The sequence below is a fragment of the Hylobates moloch genome, unplaced genomic scaffold (assembly GCF_009828535.3).
Source record: "Hylobates moloch isolate HMO894 unplaced genomic scaffold, HMol_V3 SCAFFOLD_2, whole genome shotgun sequence".
In the NCBI taxonomy this organism is placed as follows: domain Eukaryota; kingdom Metazoa; phylum Chordata; class Mammalia; order Primates; family Hylobatidae; genus Hylobates; species Hylobates moloch.
In genome coordinates, this window is record NW_026652277.1 from 16316560 (window position 1) to 16343269 (window position 26710).

The 26710-nt window shown below is 42.0% G+C and overlaps 1 protein-coding gene and 1 long non-coding RNA gene across 2 annotated transcripts in view; one reads left to right on the plus strand and one right to left on the minus strand.

The window, feature by feature from the left end:
• The window catches only part of RSU1 (Ras suppressor protein 1), a 224852-nt gene that overhangs the window by 17222 nt on the left and 180920 nt on the right, over positions 1-26710 (minus strand). The gene's annotated exons all lie outside the window — the stretch shown is intronic.
• On the plus strand, positions 121-24834 carry LOC131382065 (uncharacterized). The gene is made up of 3 exons (XR_009211223.1): positions 121-181; positions 13751-13833; positions 24451-24834. It is a non-coding gene; the product is annotated as an uncharacterized LOC131382065 (long non-coding RNA).

Genomic DNA, 26710 nt, shown 5'->3' on the forward strand with positions numbered 1-26710 from the left:
CGACGACACCGGGTGGAACATTCCAAAGGAACGGGTGCACCATGGTTATTTTCAAACGTCAACAAACCATGTTCTGTAACAATCGTCTCCTACTACCCCAACAATATTCTCATGGAAAAGTATTCTTCCCTGAACAACGATCGTCCAAGAAGATTTCCATCCAACATATCTCCTCAAAAAGGTAAAACAAGCTCTCTTTTATTTAGTATTTGCTGCACTGAATACCTCGAGTTAATTTCTCTTCTCATAAGCTGTTTCTAAAATCTTCTTAAACACACATTAGTACGTCCAATTTGCAGAGACACATTCCATATTCCACATATCTCTACAGAATAGCACTGTCCAAAATACAATTTGAGCCATGAATGTAGCTTTAAATTTTCTCGTAGCTGCATTATAAAAGTAAAAAAGACTGGATGGAATTAATTTTAATATCATATTTTATTTAACCCAATATAGCCAAAATATCATTTCAACATGTCATCAATTTAAAAATGATTCATGATCTGTGTTATCTATAATTTGATGATGAATAATTTAGTAAATTTATCACATAAATTTAATGATTTTTTGAGTACTATGTCTTTGAACTCTGATGAGTATTTTAGAGTTAGAGCACACTGTCCGTCAGACAAGCTACAATTCAACAGCTCAGGAGCTACCTGTAGTTGGTGGCTATGCTACTGCACAGCAGATATAGACAAGCTGAATATGGTGGAGTTGAGTCATCTTCTTGTACTTAGATGAAAGATATTTTAATGGCTGATGGCCCCTTTCCTGTCATCCTGGCACTTGGTTACTTTTAATACTTTAGAACACGGGTGGCCAACCCTTGGGCCGTGGACAGGTACCTACCTGCAGCCTGTTAGAAGCTGGGCCACGTAGTAGGAGGTGAGTGGCAGGCGAGCAAGCAAACTTCATTTTTATTTACAGCTGCTCCCCACTGCGCATGCGAGAGATCCAGGTTGCACGCTCCTTATGAGAATCTAATGCCTGATGATCTGTCACTGTCTCCCATCACCCCCAGATGGGACTGTCTAGTTGCAGGAAAATAAGCTCAGGGCTCCCACTGATTCTGTATTATGGTGTATGGTATAATTATTTCATTATATATTACAATGTAATAATAATAGAAATAAGACACACTATAATGTAACATGCTTGAAGCATCCCCAAACCATCTGCCCCCAACCCTGCTGGTCCATGGGAAAACTGTCTTCTACATAACTGGCGCCTGGTGCCAAAAAGGCTGGAGACTGCTGGTTTAGAGTAAGGAAGGATACACACGGGAAATCTGTTATCTAGAGTCCCGTTTACCTAGAGATTTTCCCAATATCCTTATTTGTAATAGTTGTGATATTGGAAAGGTTTTTAAGCCAAAATGAATAACTCCTGAAGCCCGTAAATGCTACTTGGTTGGAGAAAATATGTTCAGTCCCTCTCCTCCCCCAAAGCACAAAAACTTAAGAGCCAAAGGTCCCCAATGCCCAGCTGGCTAGAGTGCATTATCCATGAGGCCCTCCTTGGGGGCTCAAGCAGCAGTGACTACAGGCTGGGTGCATTCATGAGTTTGCCATTTCCAGGGTGGAACAGACTTCCTCACTCAGCTGTGCTCCTTCTCGAGTGGCCATACTACGTCTAGCCTCTGGGCCCATTGCCAAGGAAGACAGGCTGCAGGGAAGTCTCCAGAATAGGCTGCAGTGGCCAGGAGGAGGGACATCCCAATCAGGCTTTTATAAACAAGGCAATAAACTGCTTAGAAGTGACAGGAAACAAACACGAAATCCCCTCGTTATAATATGGCTAATTGTATTAACTTCCCCATTCTTTGTTGAGGTATTTTTTTTTCCCATAAAATTTAGAAATACATAACTGAAAACTAAAGAAAAGGTGAGATCCGAAGACGCTACTACTGAGTTCTCATAGATGTCTTCATTATTCTTTTCACAACTGTTGATTTGTTTCCAAATACCACTTTGCTGCTTTCCCTCCAACAAGACAGCCCCTCACCCACTGGCCTCTTTGTGTTCTCTTGCTCTGCTTCTAACTCCCATGTACTGAGGGCTGCCATCTGCACCTCCAGCTAATAGTGATGGTAAACCCTTTCTCATGGGAGATACCTGTATAGAGTTAACTTTTAAAATACACAGCAAGCAACGCCGGTATGACTCATGAATACTGGCTGAAAGCAAGGATTCTGGATAGACTTACTATCCAGGCTGCTTTTCCAGAGAGCGAGAGAGTGAGATAATGAATATGAATGAATCTCTCTTTATGTTCAGCACCTGTGTGGAAGTTATAGTGTACAGCAGACTGGTAGAAATGACTTTGAAATTCATTCGTGATTCTTGGCAGCTGGGTACCCTTGGACAAGTTACTTAACCTCTCTGAGAGTGCTTTATCCTCCATAAAACAGCACTGATAATAATAGCACATAACTCAATAGGGTTGTTGGGAGGACAAAATAACAGAAATACAGAGTGCTCAGCAGGTATCAAACAGGTGCTCAATAAACCAAGGCAATGCCACACTACGCTCAGAACTGGGGTTGTCCATTCAAATGTGGTTGAAGCCATAGAGTTGCAATATGCCTTATGGTTGTGTGCCCAAAGTTTTAGACAAAACACAGTTTCTTTCCAAAGTGATATATATTTTTTTAAATGTTGCAATATGTATGCTTGAGGAAAATAGCAAATGGCAGAGAACATAAGGAGGAGGCCTTGGATATGAAACTACCAACAAGTTTAGTCACTTTCTGAGCCTGGTTTTCACTGAATATTACACATGACCATGCCAGTCATCGCCAAAGACAATCGCCAAGACTGCCTGGAGGAAGGCGTAAAACTCTTTTTGCTCTGTCCATGGTCCTGAACAGGCAGCTCCCAAGGACTAATTGAAAACATGAATAAGGGGACTGAGTATATCTTCAGTCCTCTGGTGGCTGCAGCTCTCCCATTCACAGGCTAAGCTGTTCTTGAATCTGTTCAGATGGGAACCATATTACGTAAGAGTCAATAATCTTATGGTAACTCTGTAGTGAAAATGTCATTTGTTGTAATGAACACTGATCATAAGTTAAGCCTCTAGCTACTCTCTCTGTTATTTTTCATTATACTGTTCCTTGCTCTGTTATATTTCAGGAGTACTTGGGGAATTCATCCAACTATGTTCGCTAGTCAGCTCTTCGTTACCCAGATTAGATTCTGCTAAGATGCAACGGAGCAATTTGCAAACACACTGATTTCTTAAGGAAGTGCATCAGACACTGGTTATATGTTCTCCTCTCCTGATGCCAGCAGGCAACCTTCCCCCCTCCTTTTCCCCCTGGTTATTTGTCCCCTTAATTTGCTATTTTCCTCTCTATTTATCTTCCACTCAGTTCACAGTATGGTTCTCCAGGCCCAAATCTGAGAGAGCATTAACAATGCATTTCTGGGTATTTTTTCCTTCAGTAATAACTCTTTGTTCAATTCAACACCCAGAATAATGTTTCCAAAATAATCATCGCCTCTCCCCCAGCTCTCACTTGCAAACACCACTCTGCTTACATTACAGTTAATCCCCCTCTGGCTGCTTTAAAGGACACTAACTCCAAAAGGCACACCAGTGAGGGAAACCTGGAACTCTTCCATTTTTTAAAAAAGCCAATATGAAAAATTCATTTTGCATGTTGTATATTAAGCATGAGAGTGGAATTTCCATATGTCTCTGTGCTTCCTGCTCCTGGAATTGCCTGTAAGCAGGCTGTGAATCTCCACAGAGACCACCTTCCTGCCACGCCTTAGTGGTCATGACCAGCACAACAGTTCAGAGACTGTGTGGGTTCACGCCAAGAGTCGGCACCTTGGTCAGAAACACTAGTGGACTTCACCACTCTAAGTGGGTGTAGGGCTTCATCCCATCCCCATCTGAGCCTGGGCATCTTTCATTTTGATTAGACTATTAGCTCTGATCCTGGTTGCCACTGTGCTGGAGAATAAAATTTTACAAAAATGACACCTGCAGACACCAAGAATCTGGGCTTGCCACCTTGGTTATGATTTTAGGGCAGACTTGGCTGGGAATGTTCCCTTTTCAGGGAAATCTAGCTCAATGAACTGAAATGTATTCAGACAGGCATGTTGCAGTAATGCTATATTCTCTGTTACTATACTTTCCTCCTGATACGCATCAGAGAAAAGCTGAGAAGAAACTTTTATTAAAATGTCTACAGCTCTTAAAAAAACCATTCCCCAGACATGGCATCGTGCTTTTGGTGAGTGCAGAAGACGAACTACTGATGGATGTGAAGATCACATGTGTGTAAAAATGCATGAAACAATCTCTTACTAGGCTATATTCCTTGGGAATTTGAGGTCACAAGGCAAAACTACTGGGTTGGATTCAGGGGTACTTGCAGGGATTGTGGACAATAGCATTAAGGCCAGGAAAAAAAAGTTCAAAATATGGGTAAGGAATAATGTTAGTGCTGAGATGAGCTATATAATATATAACCCTAACATTTAGGAACAAGAAGTACAAAGTAGGTAAGCAAAGCTCCCCCATACTTAATGGAAATAATCGTGCTTAGCAGTTAATTCACCAATATCTAAATTTCAAATTAGGCGTAACATTTAAAAACTAAACAAGCAAAAATAATCTGAAAATGTTGTAGATGTTAAATCAAGAACCAGCTAGTCCATGTTCTCACTAACTTGTGGGATCTAAAAATCAAAGCAATTGAACTCATGGAGATAGAGAGTAGAAGGATGGTTACCAGATGCTGGGAGGGGTAGTAGGGGGTTGGGAGGAAAAGTAGTGATGGTTAATGGTTGAAAAAAAATAGAATGAACAATAATTAAATAATTCACTATAGTCCCCCCACCACAAGGGAATTATAATCAATAATTTACACTTAAATATAAGAGTATCATTAGATTGTTTGTAACAAGGACAAATGCTCAAAAGGATAGATACCCAATATACCACGATGTGATTATTACACATTGCATGCCTGAGCCACAGTATCTCATATTCCCCATAAATACACACACCTACTGTGTACCCACAAAAATTAAAAATAAACTTTTAAAAGAGGAAACAGCCACTTTTTGATATGCACCAGAAGACAAAAAGCAAGCTCCCTTAGATGACAGACAATAAATAGACTTACCCCAAATGCAAGAGGACTCACTAAGGAATAGATCACCATGCAGAGCCACCGAGGCAAGAATCCTGAACTGGTCTGAGCCTCATTTACTCATATCTAAAATGGGCATTCCCTGCCTTACAAGAGCTCCTGAGGAAGCACTAAATAAATATAGAAAGGAAAAACTGGTAACAGCCACTGTAAAAATACAACAAAATATAAAGACCAAGGACACTATGAAGAAACTGCATCAACTAATGTGCAAAATAACCAGCTAGCGTCACGACAGGATCAAATTCACACATAATATTAACCTTAAATGTAAATAGGCTAAATGCCCCAGTTAAAAGACAGACTGGCAAAGTGGATAAAAAGTCAAGACTCATTGGTGTGCTGTATTCAGGAGACCCATCTCTCGTGCAAAGACACACAAAGGCTCAAAGGAATGGAAGAATATTTACCAAGCAAATGGAGAGAGCAAAAAAAAAAAAAAAAAAAAAAAGAAAGAAAGAAAAAAAGTAGGGGTTGCAATTCTAGTCCCTGACAAAACAGACTTTAAACTAAAAAAGATAAAAAAAGACAAAGAAGGGCATTACATAATGGTAAAGGGATCAATGCAACAAGAAGAGCAAACTGTCCTAAATATATATGCACCCAATACAGGAGCACACAGATACATAAAACAAGTTCTGAGAGACTTACAAAGAGACTTAGACTCCCACACAATAATAGTGGGAGACTTTAACACCCCACTGTCCATACTAGACAGATCAACAAGACTGAAAATTAACAAGCATATTCAGGACTTCAACTCAGCTCTGGATATAGTGCACCTAATAGGCATCTATGGAACTCTTCACTCCAAATCAACAGAACATACATTCTTCTCAGTGCCACAGGGCACTTATTCTAAAATCAACCACACAATTGGAATTAAAACACTCCTCAGCACATGCAAAAGAATGAAATCGTAACAGTGGGTCACACCACAGTGCAATTAAATTAGAACTTGGGATTAAGAAACACTTGAAACTGCACAACTACATGGAAACTGAACCTGCTCCAGAATGACTCCTGGGTAAATAACGAAATTAAGACAGAAACAAGTAAGTTCTCTGAAACCAATGAGAACAAAGAGACGATGTACTAGAATCTCTGGGACATAGCTAAAGCAGTGTTTAGACGGAAATTTATAGCACTAAATGCCCACATCAGAAAGCTGGAAAGATCTGAAATCAACACCCTAACATTACAATGAAAAGAACTAGAGAAGCAAGAGAATACAAATTCAAAAGCTAGCAGAAGACAAGAAATAAGATCAGAGCAGAACTGAAGGAGTCAGAGACACAAAAAACCCGTCAAAAAAATCAATGAACCCAGGAGTTGGTTTTTTGAAAAGATTAACAAAATAGACCACTAGCTAGACTAACGAAGAAAAAGAGAAGAATCAAATAGACAAAATAAAAAGGGGATATCACCCATGATCCCACAGAAATACAAACTACCATCAGAGTACTATAAACACCTCTACTAAAACTAGAAAATCTAGAAGAAACGGATAAATTCCTGGACACACACCCCCTCCCAAGACTAAACCAGGAAGAAGCCAAATCTCCGAAGAGACCAATAACAAATTCTGAAATTGAGGCAGTAATTAATAGCCTACCAACCAAAAAAAAAAAAAGCCCAGGACCAGATGGATTCACAGCCAAATTCTACCAGAGAAAAAAAGAGGTAATACCATTCCTTCTGAAATGATTCCAAACAATAGAAAAAGAGGGACTCCTCCTCAACTCATTTTATGAGGCCAACATCATCCTAATACCAAAAACTGTCAGAGACACAACAAAAAAAGAAAATCTCAGGCCAATATTCCTGATGAAGGTCAATAGGTGAAAATCTTCAATAAAATACTGGCAAACTGAATCCAGCAGCACATCAAAAAGCTTATCCACCACGATCAAGTCAGCTTCATCCCTGGGATGTAAGGCTGGTTCAGCATACGCAAATCAATAAAAGTAATCCATCACATTAACCGAATCAAGGACAAACACCACATGATTATCTCAACAGACACAGAAAAGGCCTTTGATAAAATTCAACATCCCTTCATGCTAAAAACTCTCAATAAACTAGGTATTAATGGCACATATCTCAAAAAGAGCTGTTTATGACAAACTCTAGCCCATATCATACTGAACGGGCATTCCCTTTGAAAACTGACATGAGACAAAGATGCCCTCTCTCACCACTCCTACAGTATTGGAAGCTCTGGCCAGGGCCATCAGGCAAGAGAAGAAAAGTATTCAACTAGGAAGAGAGGAAGTCACATTGTCTCTGTTTGCTGATGACATGATTGCATATTTAGACCACCTTATTGTCTCAGCCCCAAGACTCATTAAGCTGATAAGCAACTTCAGCAAAGTCTCAACATACAAAATCAATGTGCAGAAATCACAAGCATTCCTATACACTAATAATAGATAAGCAGAGAGCCAAACATGAGTGAGCTCCCATTCACAATTACTACAAAGAGAATAAAATACCTAGGAATCCAACTTAAAAGGGATGTGAAGGACTCCTCTTCAAGGATAACTACAAACCACTGCTCAAGAAAATAAGAGAGGACACAAACAAAAGGAAGAACATTCCATGCTCATGGATGGGAAGAACCAATATCATGAAAATGGCCATACTGCCCAAAGTAATCTATAGATTCAATGCTATTCCCATCAAGCTACCATTGACTTTCTTCACAGAATTAGAAAAAAAACTACTTTACCTTTCATATGGAACCAAAAAAGAGCCCATATAGCCAAGACAATCCTAAGTAAAAAGAACAAAGCTGGAGGCATCATGCTACCTGACTTCAAACTATACTACAAGGCTACAGTAACCAAAACAGCATGGTACTGGTATCAAAACAGATATATAGACCAATGAAACAGAACACAGACCTGAGAAATAACACCGCACACCTACAACCATCTGACCTTCAACAAACCTGACAAAAGCCATGGGGAAAGGATTCCCTATTTAATTAATGGTGCTGTGAAAACTGGCTAGCCATATGCAGAAAACAGAAACTAGACCCCTTCCTTACACCTTATACAAAAATTAACTCAAGATAGATTACAGACTTAAATGTAAAACCCAAAACCATAAAATCCCTAGAAGAAAACCTAGGCAATTCCATTCAGAACACAGGCATGGGCAAAGACTTCATGACTAAAACACCAAAAGCAATGGCAACAAAAGTCAAAATAGACAAATGGGATCTAATTAAACTAAAGAGCTTCTGCACAGCAAAAGAAACTACCATCAGAGTGAACAGGCAACCTTCAAATGGGAGAAAATTTTTGCAATCTACCCATCTGACAAAGGTCTACTATCTAGAATCTACAAGGAACTTAAGTAAATCTACGAGAAGAAAACAACCCTATCAAAGTGGGCAAAGGGTATGAACAGACACTTCTCAAAAGAAGACATTTATGCAGCCAACAAACACGAAGAAAAGCTCATTATCACTGGTCATTAGAGAATGCAAATCAAAACCACAATGAGATACCATCTCACACCAGTTACAATGGCAATTATTTAAAAGTCAGGAAACAACAGATGCTGGCAAGGCTGTGGAGAAACAGGCACACTATTACACAGTTGGTGGGAGTGTAAATTAGTTCAACCATTGTGGAAGTCAGTGTGGCGATTCCTCAAGGATCTAGAACCAAAAATACCATTTGACTCAGCAATCCCATTACTGAGCATATACCCAAAGGATTATAAATCATTCTACTCTAAAGACACATGCACACATATATTTATTGCAGCACTATTTACAATAGCAAAGACTTGGAACCAACCCAAATGCCCTTTGATGATAGACTGGATAAAGAAAATGGGGCACATACACACCATGGAATACTATATACAGCCATAAAAAAGAATGAGTTAAAGTCTTTTGCAGGGACATGCATGAAGCTGGAAGCCATCATTCTCAGCAAACTAACACAGAAACAGAAAACCAAACACCACATGCTATCACTCATAAGTGGGAGTTGAATGATGAGGACACATAGACACAGGGAGGGGAACATCACACACCGGGGCCCGTGGTGGGGTAGGGGACGAGAACATTAGTACAAATACCTAATGCATGCGGGGCTTAAAACCTAGATGATGGGTTGACAGGTGTGGCAAATCACCATGGCACATGTATACCTATGTAACAAACCTGCATGTTCTGTACATGTATCCCAGAACTTTAAAAAAATTATATGGCTCACGCTTGTAATCCCAGCACTTTGGGAGGCCGAGGTGGGCGGATCACGAGGTCAGGAGATCGAGACCACAGTGAAACCCCGTCTGTACTAAAAATACAAAAAATTAGCCAGGCGTGGTGGCGGGCGCCTGTAGTCCCAGCTACTCGGAGAGGCTGAGGCAGGAGAATGGCGTGAAACCGGGAGGCGGAGCTTGCAGTGAGCCGAGATTGTGCAACGGCACACAAGCCTGGGCGCCAGAGCGACTCCCCGTAAAAAAAAAAAAAAAAAAAAAATTATAAATAAAATGGGCATTCCACCTGCTACCTAATAGAGTAGTTATGAGGACTGAACGTCAGGTACTTAGCACCTCATTGAGAATGATTCCCTTAGAGGACAATGTTTACAATTCTGACCAAAATACTCAAAACATGTCTACTATGAAGTGCTAAGAAATTAAAAATTAATGGAAAGACAGATGGAAGCCTGTTTCAGAAAAATATTACTTGATAGAATACTCATGTAGTTTACAAAATATTCTATGCCTTCTGCCAGCAGCAAGCATCTACCTGGCAGTAGGTGACAGAGAGTAGCATTGTTTTCACCTCACAGTCTTCTCCATGTGGTTCCAGATACAAGTCTCACTAGCGAGAGCTGATGGTGACATGATCTACCATCAATGTCCCCTCTGTGATGGCAACAGGAACAACTGCTGTGATTCAGAGTGAACCAATCTAGGCATATCAGGTTCCCTGCTCTTTCTCTTAGGAGGTACGGCTTAATCTCACCCCAGTGTAGCATTAAAACAGAAACAGAGGGAGCGAAACAACTGTCCTGCTTCCCCTCAGTAGGTATCTTCACTGGGTTCCCTAAGGAAGTGTCTCGTGTGTTTCCTTGAATAAGAGGTGGCAGGACAGAGTCCTCAGCTCAACAGTACATCAAATGAACTCTGAGAGACTCCTGAGCCTAGACATACGGACACATGGACAGAATATGGTCATTTCTTAGCTAGAGTTACACAGAAAAAGCAACTTTCTTGCAGTTATGTTAGCTATATCTCCCTTCGCTTTTAACTTATAAATTTCATTTTCCAAAGAAGTAAAAATATATTGCAACCCATTTAGAAATTCACAAGGGAGTTCAAAAGAAAACTGCAGAAGTATCCCACTTAAACATAACTTCTGCTTCTATTTTCGTATATTTCTTTAAAGTTTTCATCCAAGGTACTTAAAAAAACAAAGCAGTAACAATCACAGGGTGCCGACAGGTTTATACATTTATATAAAAATTATGACATCAGTATACCACATACTCATAATTATTGACAGGCTACCTATGAATTCATGCAATATTTCATAATTAACATGAACATTGTTTTGGGGGAAACTGCTTCAAATATTCTGCTTTATCACAATAGCAATGGCAGTGGTGTGGCTTTGAGCAGGTTATTTAACCTATCTAAGCTTCAGTTTTTCTCATAAAAAAGTGGGGATCAATAGTATTAACCAGCAACATTAAAGTGTTGTGAAAGTTAAAAGCAAAAATGCACTTTAAGTATCTCGAAAAAATGTAGGCTGCTGTTGATGTCAATAGTGGATGATAGTGAAGTAATTTCTCACTGAGTTTTCTTGAAAGGAATCACATCTACATATAAGCAAAAAACAGTGAGGAGGGGAGGGAGGATCTGGTCTTTCATTTACACATGAGATTTCTTTGGGAACTGACAGTCAGTGGGGAGACCTAACTCACCTCTACAGTTGGGGAATCTGGTGTGGCCTCAGCAGGTCTCATGAGAGGCCAGGACAATCTTCCATTTTGGGGGGAGGGGAGTTACTGGCATATGTACAAAATGTTAAAAAAAAAAAAAAAAAAAAAATTCCCGCCAGGCCTTGAAACCCCAGCCTTTGGGGGGCCGGGGGGGGGGGATCCCGGGGTCAGGAGATTGAGACCATCATGGCTAACACGGTGAAACCCCGTCTCTACTAAAAATACAAAAAATTAGCCGGGTGTGGTGGCGGGTGCCTGTAGTCCCACCTACTCAAGAGGCTGAGGCAGGAGAATGGTGTGAACCTGGGAGGCGGAGCTTGCAGTGAGCCGAGATCGCGCCATTGTACTTCAGCCTGGGCAACAGAGCAAGACTCCATCTCAAAAAAAAAAAAAAAAAGTCTCAAAAATTGTAGTGAATTTTATTTTGTAAAAAATTCCTCCCTCTCTTCTTTCCATTTTGAACAAACAACGATGCAAACTGGGCAGTCCTGAAACCAGAATAGGTGCAGAGAGACTCTAAAAAATTCCCTTGCAGTGTTTTTTTCAATCTGCATACTTAACCAAGTAACAGTTTAAGACCAAGGACACACAGAAGAATCAAAGCAACATAATGACTTACGTGTGACTTATGTGTGACACAGGCACAGTCATAACCTGTGCAATTCTGCCCCTGCCAGGGGATATTTGGCAATGTCTAGGGATATTTTTGGTTGTCGACTGTCACACCTAGGGGTGCCTGTGGGGGTGTGTTATTGGCATCTAGGAGATCAGGGATGCCACTGAACATGCCACCCTGCACAGGACAGCCTGGCCCAAAATGTCAACAGTGCTAAGGCTGAAAATTTCTGGTGTTAAGAAAAACTTACAGGTAAAATTAAATCTGAGGCCCCTACGAATATTAACACTATGGATAACTGGCTCTGTTTCCTGTACCCAGCCTCAGTCCCTGAAATGTAACATTTCCTTCCAGTAGTGGTTCCCAAAGATGTTCTCTGAGAAGATTCTATGTGTACACAGATGCAAGTTGTCAATTTTAATGACTGTATTAGTCTGTTCTCACACTGCTAAGAAAGACATACCCAACACTGGGTAATTTATCAAGAAAAAGAAGTTTAATGAACTCACAGTTCCACATGGTTGGAGAGGCCTCACAATCATGGTGGAAGGTGGAGTAGGAGCAAAGGCACATCTTACATGGTGGCAGGCAAGAAGCTTGTGCAGGGGAACCCCTCTTTATAAAACCATCAGATCTCATGAGACTTATTCACTATCACAAGAACAGCACGGGAAAAACCTGCCACCCATGATTGAGTTACCTCCCACTGGGTCCCTCCCATGACACATGGGGATCATGGGAGCTACAATTCAAGATGAGATTTGGGTGGGGACACAGCCAAACCATATCAGTGACTATGTATGTAATTTTATTGATAGCAAATGAAACCTAGTTTTCATTTAGAATACCGCTATAAAGTTTTTTACAAGTAAATTTGAGAACTGAACTTACTAAAGGAAAAACATTATAACAATACAGGTGCCTTGCTTGAGGGAATGGATACTCCATGCTCTGATTATTTTGTACTGCATGCCTGTATCAAAACATTACATGTACCTCATAAATATACATACCTACTAAATGCCCACAAAAATTAAAATAAAATTTTAAAACCCCAGTACAGGTGCTGTTTGAATATGACAAAATACCTCCCCTGAAAAAGTGTTTCTGTGCTTACTTTGTGTTTTTGTATAGATACTATTCACATTGGCTGTTTAACAGATTCAAATGGAGGGTGATGATGACGTGAGGTCAACAAACTTCTCCAAGCTCCCAAATGAAAAACAAAAGCATAGATCCACCATTTCCAAGGTTTCTTTTCTTTGAAGGGAAACATGCTGGTAACAATATATTCAGGGATTTCAGAACCATTGCATTAGGGAAGCGTTCTAAAGAGGGCAACTGATGTTGACTTTAGAACAGCAGGCAGAGTTCTGGAAAACACTCTGAAAAAGTGCTCATGTTGGAAAACAATTTCTCTGGATATGTGATTTTATTGAAAAAGGCTATAAACTAGGGCTACAGAGGGTTTACACACACACATACACACAGGTGCAACCTGAACTAAAATTAGCACTCAGTGAGAATAGATATGGGAAAAAAAATGTTGAATGGCAGAGTTTGAGGAGAGAAAAGCGTATCAAACTGAGCTCCCTGAAAGATGAGCCTAAATCTACAAAGGATAAGCCTTTCTGAATCACCACGGCCCAGGATCAAGGTTAAGGATCCTTGCCCTTGAGGTGTTCTTGGATGATTTAAAATAAATGCTACTCATGAAAAGTTTATCAAGGAGCAAGCAGAGCCACAGACTGCCTGGTCTCGGGGCCCCTGAAAAAGACCCACAGCACTCTGGCAGGCAATTTAAAAGAACTGCAATTTTGCAGATACAATTCAATGATCTGAATGTCTAGGTATGAAATTAGGAGAGAGCTGCATGTGAGACTACAACTCAACTTGAAAAAAAACTGTAATAATTAACACTCTGTGTAAATCAAGAAAAAGTACATTCTAATCTTTTTTTTTTCCCCAACTTTCATTTAGATTCAGGGGGTCCATGTAGAGATTTGTTACCTGGACAAAATGTGTGATGCTGAGTTTGGGGTACAAATGATCCCATCGCCCAGGTACTGAGAATAGTTTTTCAATAGTTTTCAAACCTTGCTCCCTCTCTCCCACCTGCCTCTAGTAGTCCTCAGTTTCTATGGTTGCCACTTTTTTTTGTCCATGAAGACCAATGTTTAGCTCCCATTTATAGGTGAGAACATGCAGTAATCTGGTTTTCTGTTTCTGTGTTAATTCGCTTAGGATAATGGCCTCCAGCTCCATGCGTTGCTGCAAAGGATGTAATCTCATTCTTTTATGGCTGTGTAGTATTCAGTGGTATATATGCATCACATTCTCTTCAACAAATCCAGCACTGATGGGCACCCAGGTGCCTTTGCTATTGTGAATAGTGCTGCAACAAACACACGAGTGTATGTGTCTTTATGGGAGAACGATTTCTTTTGGATATATACCCACCAATGGGATTGCTGGGTTGAATGGTATTCTAAGTTCTTTGAGAAATCTCCAAACTGCTTTTCACAGTGATTGAACTAATTCATATCCCCACCAGCAGTGTATAACCATTCCGTGTTCTCTGCAGCCTCGCCAGCATCTGTTGTTTTTGACTTTTTAATAACAGCCATTGTGACTGGTGTGAGATAGTATCTCACTGTGGTTTTAACTTGCATTTCTCTAATGATTAGTGCTGTTGAGTATTTTTTCATGTTTGTTGGCCCCTCATTACAACTTATCTTCATAAAACCCTTCTCCAGTTACAAGAGATTCAAGAAACTAGAATTCAATGGATATTAACACATCAGTGTCAAGAGACATTAAAACATTGGTTTTGAGGTGCTTCTTTTTGAGCTCTTGCTCCTGGCTCCTTAGATCTTAGACCTTGGGCTCTGAAGTCAAAATGAGTATGAAACCCAGTTCTGCTTCTCAGTCTAAGGGCTCACATTCAGTCTTCTGTTTGTAAAAGGGGATTACCCACAACTAGGTATTGTTCTAGGTACAATTATATGCCATGCTGGGTGGTCATGTCAGCTACACATAGTGTATTGAGTCCCCTCTTTAACCACTCCCCCGTCCTCTAGCTCAGGGTATCAGGTCCCTGCAGGAGGCCGAGCTTGCACGTGTGTGTGTGTGTGTGTAAGTGTGAACAGAGTCAACAGAATCAGTAATGTAATGGCTGGTAGACCGAATGAGAGCCGAAGGGCTGGAGTGGACATCCCAGCTCAATGCCAGTTACTTCCCTTTCCGGTCCCACTGCCTTGACCTCTTTCCTTCCACCTCTGTGGCTGCCCATCACTCCTCACCTGTTGGAAATCTGATTCCTCCTCCTGAGAGCCCAGTTCTAGCCATCCCAACTATTTCTGCCCATGACTGTCAATCCTCCCTCTGAACTCCAACTCTTCAGTCTGCCAGGTGGTCCGTAACCACCTTTGTGCCCCAGACTCCCAGGGGTATGATACCCTCCCATCACTTACACGGGCTCACTACTGCAACCCCAGAGCAAGAAGGGCACCGGTGTAGTTTGAAAAGCTTCCTGACCCCCCAGTGTGACACTTCTCTTATTCACTCATAGTGTTGTGAAAATGCTTTGACCTCACTCTCTGAAATACTGGCTCTCTATCTGTGCACACTCTTTGATTAGGTGGAGATTCTGAAGGCAAAGACAGAATCTTATAAATCTCTGTCCACATAGTCTGGTCCCATGCACACAAGGTATATTTAATAGGTAATTGCTCATGGGCTGATTGATTAAAAAAGGCTCAGACTGACTCCCGTCACAGGTTCCTAAGAAGAAATATACCATGAAACTGAAGGCTACAGCTGGCTTCCTAATTAATATTAGTCACTTGACAGTTCTTAATTAAGAACTCTAAAACAAAGACCCACCTTTCCACCATGCCAAGTGGGTATCACCTTCATTAGTATTTAAGTGATGTAGCCACAACTTCATTTTTATGCTCTTTTCTCTGCCCTGCCAGATGGGAACATTAGCTGCATAGTATTTATTAATATAATAAAGACAAGTGCAGAAACTTGGAGAAATTCAGGCAGAATCCGTCACCTGTACTCTTTTACTGCAAGCTTTTCATGTAAGCTGAAGGAAGCCTTCTCTTGTCCTGCTCCTGAGAGGCAGTGAATCAGACTGGGCTTGGGAAGCAGACTCTCTCCCAGTCACCAACTGTGAAGAGCTTCTGTCTTGTGGGGTCTGGTGTGTCCTCACCAGACCTGCCCCCACCCACTCTCATGATGGCCCGAGGCTCACCTATCCCTGCCTCACGAAAACAGTGGGGACTTTTTAAACTAGAAAAGATCTCAACAGAAAAATCTCACCATCCTCAAGATAATCACACGTTCACTGAAAAGAAGCAAAGCAGTGTTCCTGTGACAGCAGGGTGCCCAGTGCATTCTGATCAGGAAACCCACGACACGTTTCCAACTCTGTACAGAAGCATCAACCATGATTTGGTAAGGCTGCTACCTGCTTCAAGGCCCTGAAACAGGCATCACTGAGTGACCCACATCAGTGTCCTGGTGGAAGTGTCCCACATCAGTGTCCTGGTGGAAATGTGTCCTGGTGGAAGTGTCCCCTGTCACTCTCAAAAATGTCCTTGCCTGGCCAATGAATTATTTGCTCACCTTACTTATCGGGTAATGAGAAAGAAAGTGGAGGGAAATCAAGAAGAGGTGGGTGAATGGCATCAACAGGTTATACACACCCATCCTCTTGAGGGCCCATTCTGGTCTAAGGAGTAGGAGCAAGAGGTTGGGCTTTGAAGTCAACACAAGATTGAAATCAATCCAGTTCTTCTCAGGCTGGTTGACTTGGGAAAGGGCTCAGACTCAGGCTTCCTGTTTGTGAAAAGGGATTACCCACAACTAACTACACTGCAGGGCTGTTGTGAACATTTGGTAATATACACAAAGCACTGGGGCATGGTATTACAGCTGGCAAGAGATGGGATGGGTGCTCAGTGCATTTCAACCAATCCTTTTCCTTTTTTCTTTTTTTTTTTTTTGAGACAAGGTCTCACTCCGTTGTCCAGGCTGGAGTGCCAATGATGCGATCAGGGCTCAGTGCAGCCTCATCCTCGCAGGCTTAAGCAATCCTCCCACCTCAGTCTCCTGAATAGCTGGGACTACAGGTGCATGCCACCACATCTAGCTAACTTGTTATTTTAAATTTTTTGTAGAGACAGGGTCTCCCTATGTTGCCTGGGCTGGTCTTGAACTCCTGGGTTCAAGTGATCCTCCCACCTAGGCCTCCTGAGGAGCTGGGGCCACAGGTGCATGCCACCACACCTGGCTAACTTGTTTTTTTATGTTTTGTAGAGACAGATTCTCCCTATGTTGCCCAGGCTGGTCTTGAACTCTTGGCCTCCCAAAGTGCTGGGATTATGGGAATGCGCCACCATGGCTGATCAATCCTTTTCCTTTTCACAAGCACAATTCTAAAAAATGATCCAGTAAGCCTACTCGGGCTCTTCTGTGGCAATGATGGCCTGTCTCGATGCACTGGGGAGGATGGAACAGTGGGTTAAATGCAGAGATTCTGAGGTCAGACAGATCAGAGTCTGAATCCCAACTCCTCTACCTCCTAGCTCTTTGTCTTTGGGGAAACTACTGAAGCTTCAGTTGCCACATCTGAAAAGGAGAAATGAAAATCCTAGTGGCCTGGTCTCGTGGGGTGGCAATGCTTCACTGTAGACTTTTGGAAATCTATAGGGCGGTTCATGGTCGACCTCATGAATGGGGGATTCTACTAGTATTAATTGAATGAAGGTTTGGATGCCAGATGTCTTTCATGAACAAGCCAGGCCTGGAGTACTGGGAGTGGTCTCCCAGGCTGCATACCTTCTTGATGTCCCAGTGGGTAGTCGTGGAAATGAAAATCCTGTTTACAAATATTTGTGCCTAGAACCTAAATCTGTTTTACATGTGAATGCAAAGCATTTTCTGGCCAGTAAGAATGTATACTGATATTCCAGAAATGCAATTCCTGTGCAAACTGAGGTGAGACTGAATTTGGGGAACATTTCTAAGAAGTATTCACCCATTTATAATATCACTTCACTGACAGGACGACTAGTTCTAGTGTGAGTAGCTAGAACATCACTTCTCTATCAGTCTGCAGTTACAGCTGTTAGATTTGCAGGATTTCCATGCACAGATGCAAACGTCTATTACTTCCCTCCATTATAGACAGAAACAAATAACTTATACATTGAATGTACTCAACAGTCAATTCTTTATTTCTTCATTATGTTATAGTTGGGGAATTATAATGACTTTTAAAACAATTACGTGTAGAGTAGGTTATGTTAGCTACAAGATTTATTTCAGGATCATAGTGGCATGACAAAAATGTTTGTAATGAAGGATCTGAGAGGTTGAAACAAGAGTGAAACTCCGTCTCAAAAAAAAAAAAAAAAAAAAAAAAGAAGTAACTGAATTACGGTACTGACTGCAGAGTCCAGCACATATAGAAGCAACTGCCTAAGAAATGTTGGCTTCTCTGATGATCATTAATATTATCAGTAGCTACCCTTCTTTCCACCTCCTGTTGCTTGACTAACTGCTAGTAGAAAATGAAATTTACTTTCTGCTTCTCCAGCTCCTCCATCCAGAGGTGAGACCAGCGATGTTGAAGGGCACTCTTCCTTGAGTCAGAGGGAGACTAATAACGTATGGCAAACCGCCCAGAAGGGAGAGAGATTTTTCCAAATAGCTCTGACACTCACAGAGGGTACTTCATTAGCCTGTCTATTACAAACCATTTACGACACATATTTATTGACAACAATCTGCCAATTGATTAAACATCTCAATATATGAAGCTGACTTCATTAATTAGCAGTTTGGAGAACATGATCCTAGAAGTTAGGGTGGATAGTTTTGAACATTCTTGGAACACTCTCACTTGCTTTGACCTTCTGTAAGAATACCAACACATTATAAAATCAAAGACTATGTAATCTTCCTCCATATCAGAAGACATTATTCACACCACGTGTTAACACACTTGTATGCTCACACTTCTCAGTAGATTCGATTTACCTTCTCATCAATTTAAGTCGTGTACCTAATACTTAATTTCTTTCAATATAAACCTTAAAAACATCAGTGACCACATCATTTAACTTTCTGTAAGTGAGGTGTCAAGTTCACTTAATTAGAATAAACAAAGTACAAGAAATTTTACATTTTAAACTCAATAAACAACTACATGAGAAAGGAAAGGCATTTGTTAATGCATGCTGTATATTTTTTCTCAACAAGAGATACAGGTAATTATTTTATATGACACATACGATTTTGTTACTTTGTAGTTGTTTTATACGAAATGTGAACTTACAGGGAAAAAATATGGAGCAAAGTGCCCTATAGTTTAGCTGAACATGACAACCTTGGTTTATAACTAAGTTTTTGCCTCTCTCTCTCTTTTTTAATTAATTCTTAATTTTTACTCATCGTTGACCTTCCAATCAATCAATGTAGAATGAATTTCTTCTCCAAAGGTGGAAAAAAATTCTTCCTCAACCACACAAGCAGCAAGGTCCACGAAGAGATATTTTTCACTTTTACAGCTTTTCTTGTGTTTGAGTCATTTTCATCCTTCCTCACTGTCCTCCGTTCCTCATGTATTCCTCAAATGCGTCAGTCTTGGCCACAGCGCTATCAACACCGTTGCCATGGAGTGACACTCAGGCTGTGTTCCTCTATCAGCTTGGGGTTTGCCTGGGAGCCTGCTAGACCTGCAGAGCTCTCCACACTTCAGTGTGCATAGGAATTGCCTGGGGACTCTGTGCACGTGCAGATTCTGATGCAGTGGGTCCAGGGTGGGGCCTGAGACTCTGCATTTCTGACAAGTTACCAGGTGATATTGATGCTGCTGTTTGGGAGATGCTACTTGAGTATCAGATGTTTATGCTGTTGAATTGGCCCCTACCCTCCTTAACCTTTTGAACAAGACTGAATTGCCAATCTCTACCTGTGCCAAGAGGGGCTCTGCAAAGGTGCAGCTTCCTTTCTGCAGAACTAGGACAGGCAGGAGGCTCTGAGTCTCTTTAAACACAGAGGGCTTTCCTTTCTGGCTCAGGGGAGGGAGAATTGAGGTCACTGAATTACTGCATGGTAAGAATTAAAAGTATCAAGGAAAAGCTGGATGGAGCAAAGAAAAATGAGATTTAATAAATATAATTCCCCTAAAATTCCTTCCTCGGATGCAACAAAAAATATCTGAAAATTCAACCCTAAATGTAATTGGAGAAGAATCTCAGGGACGGTAAAGGAGTTTCTTATAACATCATTCTTCCCTCAACCATACCTGTTCTCCTCTGGAACAATGGAATTTATGTATCTGTCATTACCTCTGTGTAAATTTTCCCTGAGAAATGACCGTATTTAGAGTGGTTCACGTGTCTCTAAAGGAAGTAGGGGAACTCACTGACCTGCTGCATCCTCAGGTGAAACTAAGGGGAAATTTCTGTGTCTGTCACCAGACAGTCCTGTATGATGAATAACGATCGAGCTGCAACATTAGACAAAACTTATTTTTTATATTGTTATTTTATAACAGCCACCCTCATTTAACAAGAAATTATAAATTACTTAACTTTCTTTGAGAAAAAAATGACCATTAAAAAAATCCCACGGGATCCCCAAAAAAGTATTTATGGATGCTCTTTGTTTACTTTTTAAAGTTTTTTAAAATTTTTTTATTTTTTGAAAAGCGGCATCTCACCACATTGCTCAGGCTGGTCTCAAACTCCTGGGCTCAAGTGATCCTCCGGCCTCGGCCTCTCAAAGTGCTGGGATTACAAGAGGTGCAAATGCAAGCCACAGCCCTGGCCTTTGTTCACTTATTTGTTAAAGATTACTCTAGAATGCATGCTTAGAATATTGCCTGTATCATATCATATGCGTTGCTAAATAAAGCCACCCATTTCATAACTACACGAATTGATTAGGAAGTTTCCATCATGTTCTTTACTCTGTGTTCTTTCTCCACTAATATTTGATCTCCTTCCTCCTCTTTTGACAAACTCATAATAGATTATCAGCCCTTCTAATGATCAAGGGTCTGTCGGCCTCTTTCTCATTCGTTCCAACGAGAGCTGGTGACAGCATCAATCTTGCGTCACACAGCTCCATGAAGTGTCTACCTGCCTTCATCTTTGTATCTCATTAATGGAACTGTTGATGGGAAGGAGCGAAATGATGCTCAAAGCCGGCATTAGCACAGCCGACTCCCAGACTGTCTCTTTGTGAGGCCGGCAGCTTTGTTCACACCATGACCCCACGCTACAGGTGTGTTTCATGATTCCTTCTGCAGTGGTCATGATCCATTTAATTGAAAATAATTCTTCCTGGGTGGTACTTGCTGGAAAGGCTTCACAAACCCAGGACACAGTATGAAGGCAAATTAGATAATCAAACTTAGATATTCTGAGAACATCTCTCAAATGTCATCTCCAATTTAATCAATGCCAGTCTTTTTGCTTTACGTAGAAATAGCCAAGCTCAATCCCCTCTCTAACAGAGAGTAGCAACTAATTAACCACTTCTCTAAACCTTCTCACTGCGAGCAAGGGTTTGGGTAGATTTCACTCAGATCTCAGTTAACTGAGTCCAAGTTTCCTGGCTTAATCTGCATTGTTTTCAGTTTAAAAACATTTCTTTCTTATTTTATGGTTTTTCATTTTTCTCAGCAACAACAACCATCGACACATTTGGGTTCCAGGATCCCTAAGGTTCCAATCATAATTAGCATCCAACTGTCTGCTAGCAAACCATTTCTAATAATTAATTTGGTCATCACAGAGAAAACTGTCACGTTCCACAGGAGAAATCTGAAGGCAAGCTCTTGCATGAGAGCTGCAGTGTCATCAACTGGGGGGATGGTTCTGAGCATGTCTTCAGAGGGAATTCAGGGTGCTGAGATGATTTAAGGCACAAATAAGCCCAGGGCGCACTGGCGCTGGGGCCTGTTAGCACGGCAGGGACACGGCCACACCTCAGAGAGTGCGCTTGTCTGGCGGCGGCCACCATCAGAACCTCGGCGGTGTGTGTCCATGAGCCTCATGAGGAGGGGAAACACCGCGTGACTTTTACCATGGGGGGAAATATCACACAATTGGAGGAGGATCCCTGTACTGTGCCCTAGAACATTTTAAACTCCAACTGGGCCACCACGACTTAGTAACAACTCCTTCATTTAAGTTTTGCCATTTTCACTTTAAAAGTGAAAAGTGTCACTCAAACATTATGCTTACAAGCCAGAAAAGAAAAAGAGGATTTCACCTGGTGGGACAATTCAGAATCCCACAGTCCTTTGTTTATACCGCTGGTCTTATGTTGCCAAGTGATGGCACATGGTGGGCCCAGGACTCCTTCCTTGCCCCAACTTCTTTGTCCCTAAGGAGCGCACATCTCTTGTTCCCATTCTAGGATCTTGCACCAAGCCACAGATAAGGCCAGCACAGAGGGGGCACCCCAGAAATGTTGATTTCATCCATTTTCAAGTTTGGATTGGTCTCGGTCATGGGGATGGGGGAAAAGGGGACCTGAACTGATGTTCGTGGCAAATGTGATTGATTCTGGAAGAGTCTGGAGAGTGCTGGAGCTCAGTGAAATTAGCTGCTGCCCTGACTGACAAGCTCTTCCGCCTCCTCTCTCAGCATGGGCCCTACCCCAGAAAGCGGGTGTGGGAATGACCCAGTGCCTCTGTCTGTCATCATCCCACCACCATATAGCAACACTTGCATCATTATCTTTGTCTTCTGAAGTGAAGGAGAAAAAAAATGACCTCACATGTTTTTTCAAAAAAAATATTTTTGGTCTCCCCTGGTACATACATGAGATCAACCAAAGCAAACCCCTATCAAGCAGTAAACAATTTACCAGATTTAGAATTCTCCCATAAACTACAGCAAACAAATGCTTTCTTAAACTGGATGAACAAGCTATTGAAAAAACGAGACCTTTTAAAACTCTTTGATTGGGACTCCGTGCTGTCTTCTCCTCTAATTGGAGGTAACAGATACCTCCTTGGTTTATTAGTAATAAGTTGGACGTGTCTTACAAAACCCGAGAGGCCTTTTAAAAATAAGCTCCTAATTATGATTCAAAGATATCCACCAATCTGTGAGGAAAGTTATGGTTGAAAGCTGGCAAACTGCAGTGTCCCTGCATCCTATCACAACCACCATGCCCCACAACACCTGATTTTCCACGAATTCTTTCTACAGCAAACTGCTTGCTTCTACACGAACTCTTCTGTAAGAACCCTGAAGACAGGCTGAGTGTGGTGGCTCACACCTGTAATCCAAGCACTTTGAGAGGCTGAGATGGGCAGATCACTTGAGCTCCGGGGTTTGAGACCAGACTGAGCAACATGGCAAAACCTTGTCTCTACCAAGAACACACACACACACACAAAAATAGCTGGCTGTGGTGGTGCACATCTGTACACGTCCTAGCTCCTAGGGAGGCTGAGATGGGAGGATCGCTGAAGCCTGGGAGGCAGAGGTTGCAGTAAGCCAAGATCATGCCACTGCACTCCAACCTGAGTGAGATCCCATCTCAAACAGAACAAAATTTAAAAAAACACCCTGAAAACAAATATAAATGCAGATGGTCCTACTGGTTGGCTATTTATGGTCCCTTTAGACTAGAGTTTCTCAGTCTTGGCACTGAGATGTTCTGAGCCAAATCATTCTTTGTTTTGGGGGCTGTCCTGTGAACTGTACGGTCTTTAGCAGCACCCCCTGGCTGTTACCCACTGGATATCAATAGCACCCCCACACCAGCTGTGGGAACCAAAGTGTCTCCAGAGAGCACCGAGTGTCCCCAGGAGGAGTGGGGGTGTGTGTGAAATTGCTGTGGCTGGGAGTCATTGCTTTAGAGTTACAAATAAATGGACTTTTGGGTAGCTATGGAGAGCATCAGACGAACGTGGGGAACGAGTTGTCTCTATAGTCCAATTTAAAAATCAGCTTAGCTTAGGGTATGATGGCCCCTGGGTTGGAAAAAATGTTAATTTGTGCCTCCAAGAAAAAACAGAAATAAAATGCTTATTGTGTCCAACACCCATCCCCACCTGGGGAGAGAATAAAAAACATCCAGAGCTGTTACCCCCAAGCTAGCTTTAGAGTCTTCCTTCTTATCATGGAAGAAAGGTTATTCAGCACTGGTGTGGTGAGGCTGAGTCCTCAAGGAATGTTCTGGAATGCTTGAGTCCTATACAGTGACTATGTTGAGGTGGTGAGTCCCAGGTCACTGAGGGTATTCAAGTAGGGGCCAGATGACAACCAGCTCAGAGAGGCCATGAAAAGGACTCTACCCAAGGCAAGAATTTGGCCTAAGTGACCTCCACTGTCTTAACTCCACGATTCCATGGGCTTCTGTGTGCTTTTCAATGCTCACACTCCTCAGAGTCCCTTCCAAAAAGGCAGTGACAAGCAGAGGGCATTTGTCCTGCCCTGGGTGGGTCAGGACCTCACAACCCCAGGACCCTGAAGGGTGACCGAGACCGACTGGACATCTACTCCACCACTGATCACCACCTGGTTCGGGGCTGTCTCCAACTGGTTTTCCCCTTCCCATTCCTAATTCTCATTAACCCGAAAGACAGATTATGGCAGTGCCTGATCTCACACTGACGTTCAATCTGTCTTTTCCAGCATCCTCTATTTATCAGACAGCTTCCACCAAGTGAACCATGACTCCTCAGTCTTTGGCGAAGTGCACGTTCACCAGGCAGTGTTGAAGTTTGGGAACAGCTAGAAGATTAACAGAGAAAGATTTACAGCAACGCTCATTTAGATACATTTACAGACCAGAGATAGCGCAAAGATGGCCCTGGGGCTACCGACTCTGTCTGGTGGAAGGAAACAGCAATTTCTTCTCTCCTGGCTGGAGAGAGCCCAGGCAGACAAAAACACTTGCCCAGCAGTACTGCAAAAGGAATAGAGGCCAATGTTTTGTTACGTTGGCTTCAAAACAAGCCACAACAATCCAAACAGTGGATGGGCAACTTTTTTTTCCTCAAACCATCCAAAAGCATCTCCCGGTATTTGTTATAATTAAAACAGAATTGGAGCTATTCATAGGTATATAACTTTTTACACAAGAGTAGAGTCCTGTATCACCTTACAATGGTGGTTTTTTTTTGTTTTGTTTTGTTTTGTTTTTTGATACAGAGTCTGGCTCTGTCGCCCAGGCTGGAGTGCTGGAGTGCAGTGGCGTGATCTCGGCTCACTGCAGGCTCCGCCTCCTGAGTTCACGCCATTCTCCTGCCTCAGCCTCCCAAGTAGCCAGGACTACAGACGCCCGCCACTACGCCCGGTAGAGACAGGGTTTCACTGTTAGCCAGGATGGTCTCGATCTCCTGACCTCGTGATCCTCCTGCCTCAGCCTCCCAGAGTGCTGGGATTACAGGCGTGAGCCACCGCGCCCGGCCTACAATGGTTTTTTGAAAGAATATGTGATTTTCACACAAAAGTATATACTTCGTAGGAGCCTCATCCTTTTGCCTCTGCATCTTATGTTCTAGATTTTTTATTACTGTGTCCAGTACATTAAATGCTGCTCAACTCCCATGGGATAAAAATGTACACAGAGGTGGCTTTCTATCCATTACCATTTGGCAGAATTCCACCAAAAATCAAAGAATGTGGGGTCTGCAAGGGACCTTACAGGTCACCCAGTTACCTCAATTACCTATGGAAATTGAGTCCACCACGGATGTTCGGTAATGTTCCTAAGATTTGCTAAGACTTAGCTGTGACTAAGTAGAAACGATAGAAGCTGACTTTCTATAGTGATAGAACTTCTATCTAAATTTCTAACTCGTAAATTTCTACTTTTCATTTATTATAGCTAATTTTCTACCTTAAGGGGTGAAACATTTGCCTGGTTACTTTTACAGAACAACTACTTCAGAAAATTGTTTGGCAGTTTCTAACCAAGTTATTATATACCTATACTATGACCCAGCTATTCTGCTTCTCGGAAGAAAACGGACGTCCATAAATGAATGTTCACAGCAGCTGTATTCATAACAGCCTCCTACCGGACATAACCAATCATGCCCAATATAGGCAAATGAAATACACAAATTGTGCTATACATATGCAATGGAATATTGGCCGCTTTTGCCAATATCCAAACCAAATTCTCCTGATGCAGCAATGAGAAGAGAAAGTTCAATTTTCTTGAGTTATCACCTCTTGAATTATCATCTTTCTACCTTTCTTCTTCAGTCCATTCTCTATCCCTCTGCTAACCAACCATTTCATATCCTTTCTTCTTCGGTCCATTCTCTATCCCTCAGCTAACCAACTATTTCATATCCTTTCCTCTCTCCGCAAAACTCTAATATGGTAATACTTTCTCCTCCATCCTCCCTCTCAGCCAGCTGATAACCCCGCTTCGTATTTCACTGAGAAAACCGAAACACTCCAAAGAGAACTTCTGTCCGGTGCCCACACCCTTACCAGCCTACCATGCTGCTACTACACATTCTGCCTTTTCCCCTGTCGCTGGGACTCTGGCCAAGGCCAGTCCTCCCTCCACTGGCATTCGAGATCCCAATCCCTTTTCCCTGCACAATGATACCGCCCCAGCAACTGGGCCTATCTCCTACCTCATTGTCCCCACTCTGCTAGCCACCCGCAATTACAAAAGACACATTGTGCTACTGCCCGTCTTAAAAACACCATTCCTTAACCCAACATCCTCTTCCAGCGATTGCAATATCTTTGCCTTCACTTGGAATAAACTCTTCAAGGCCTTACCCATGTTGTACCCATCACGGGTAAGCTTCTAGCCCCAGTACGTTACCAAAGCCAGCTCCTGACCTTGCTAGGACCTCCACATCCTCAACTCCAAAGGCAACCTCTCCCTCTTAATGTTACTCCAGTCATCAACAGCAGTGGGCAA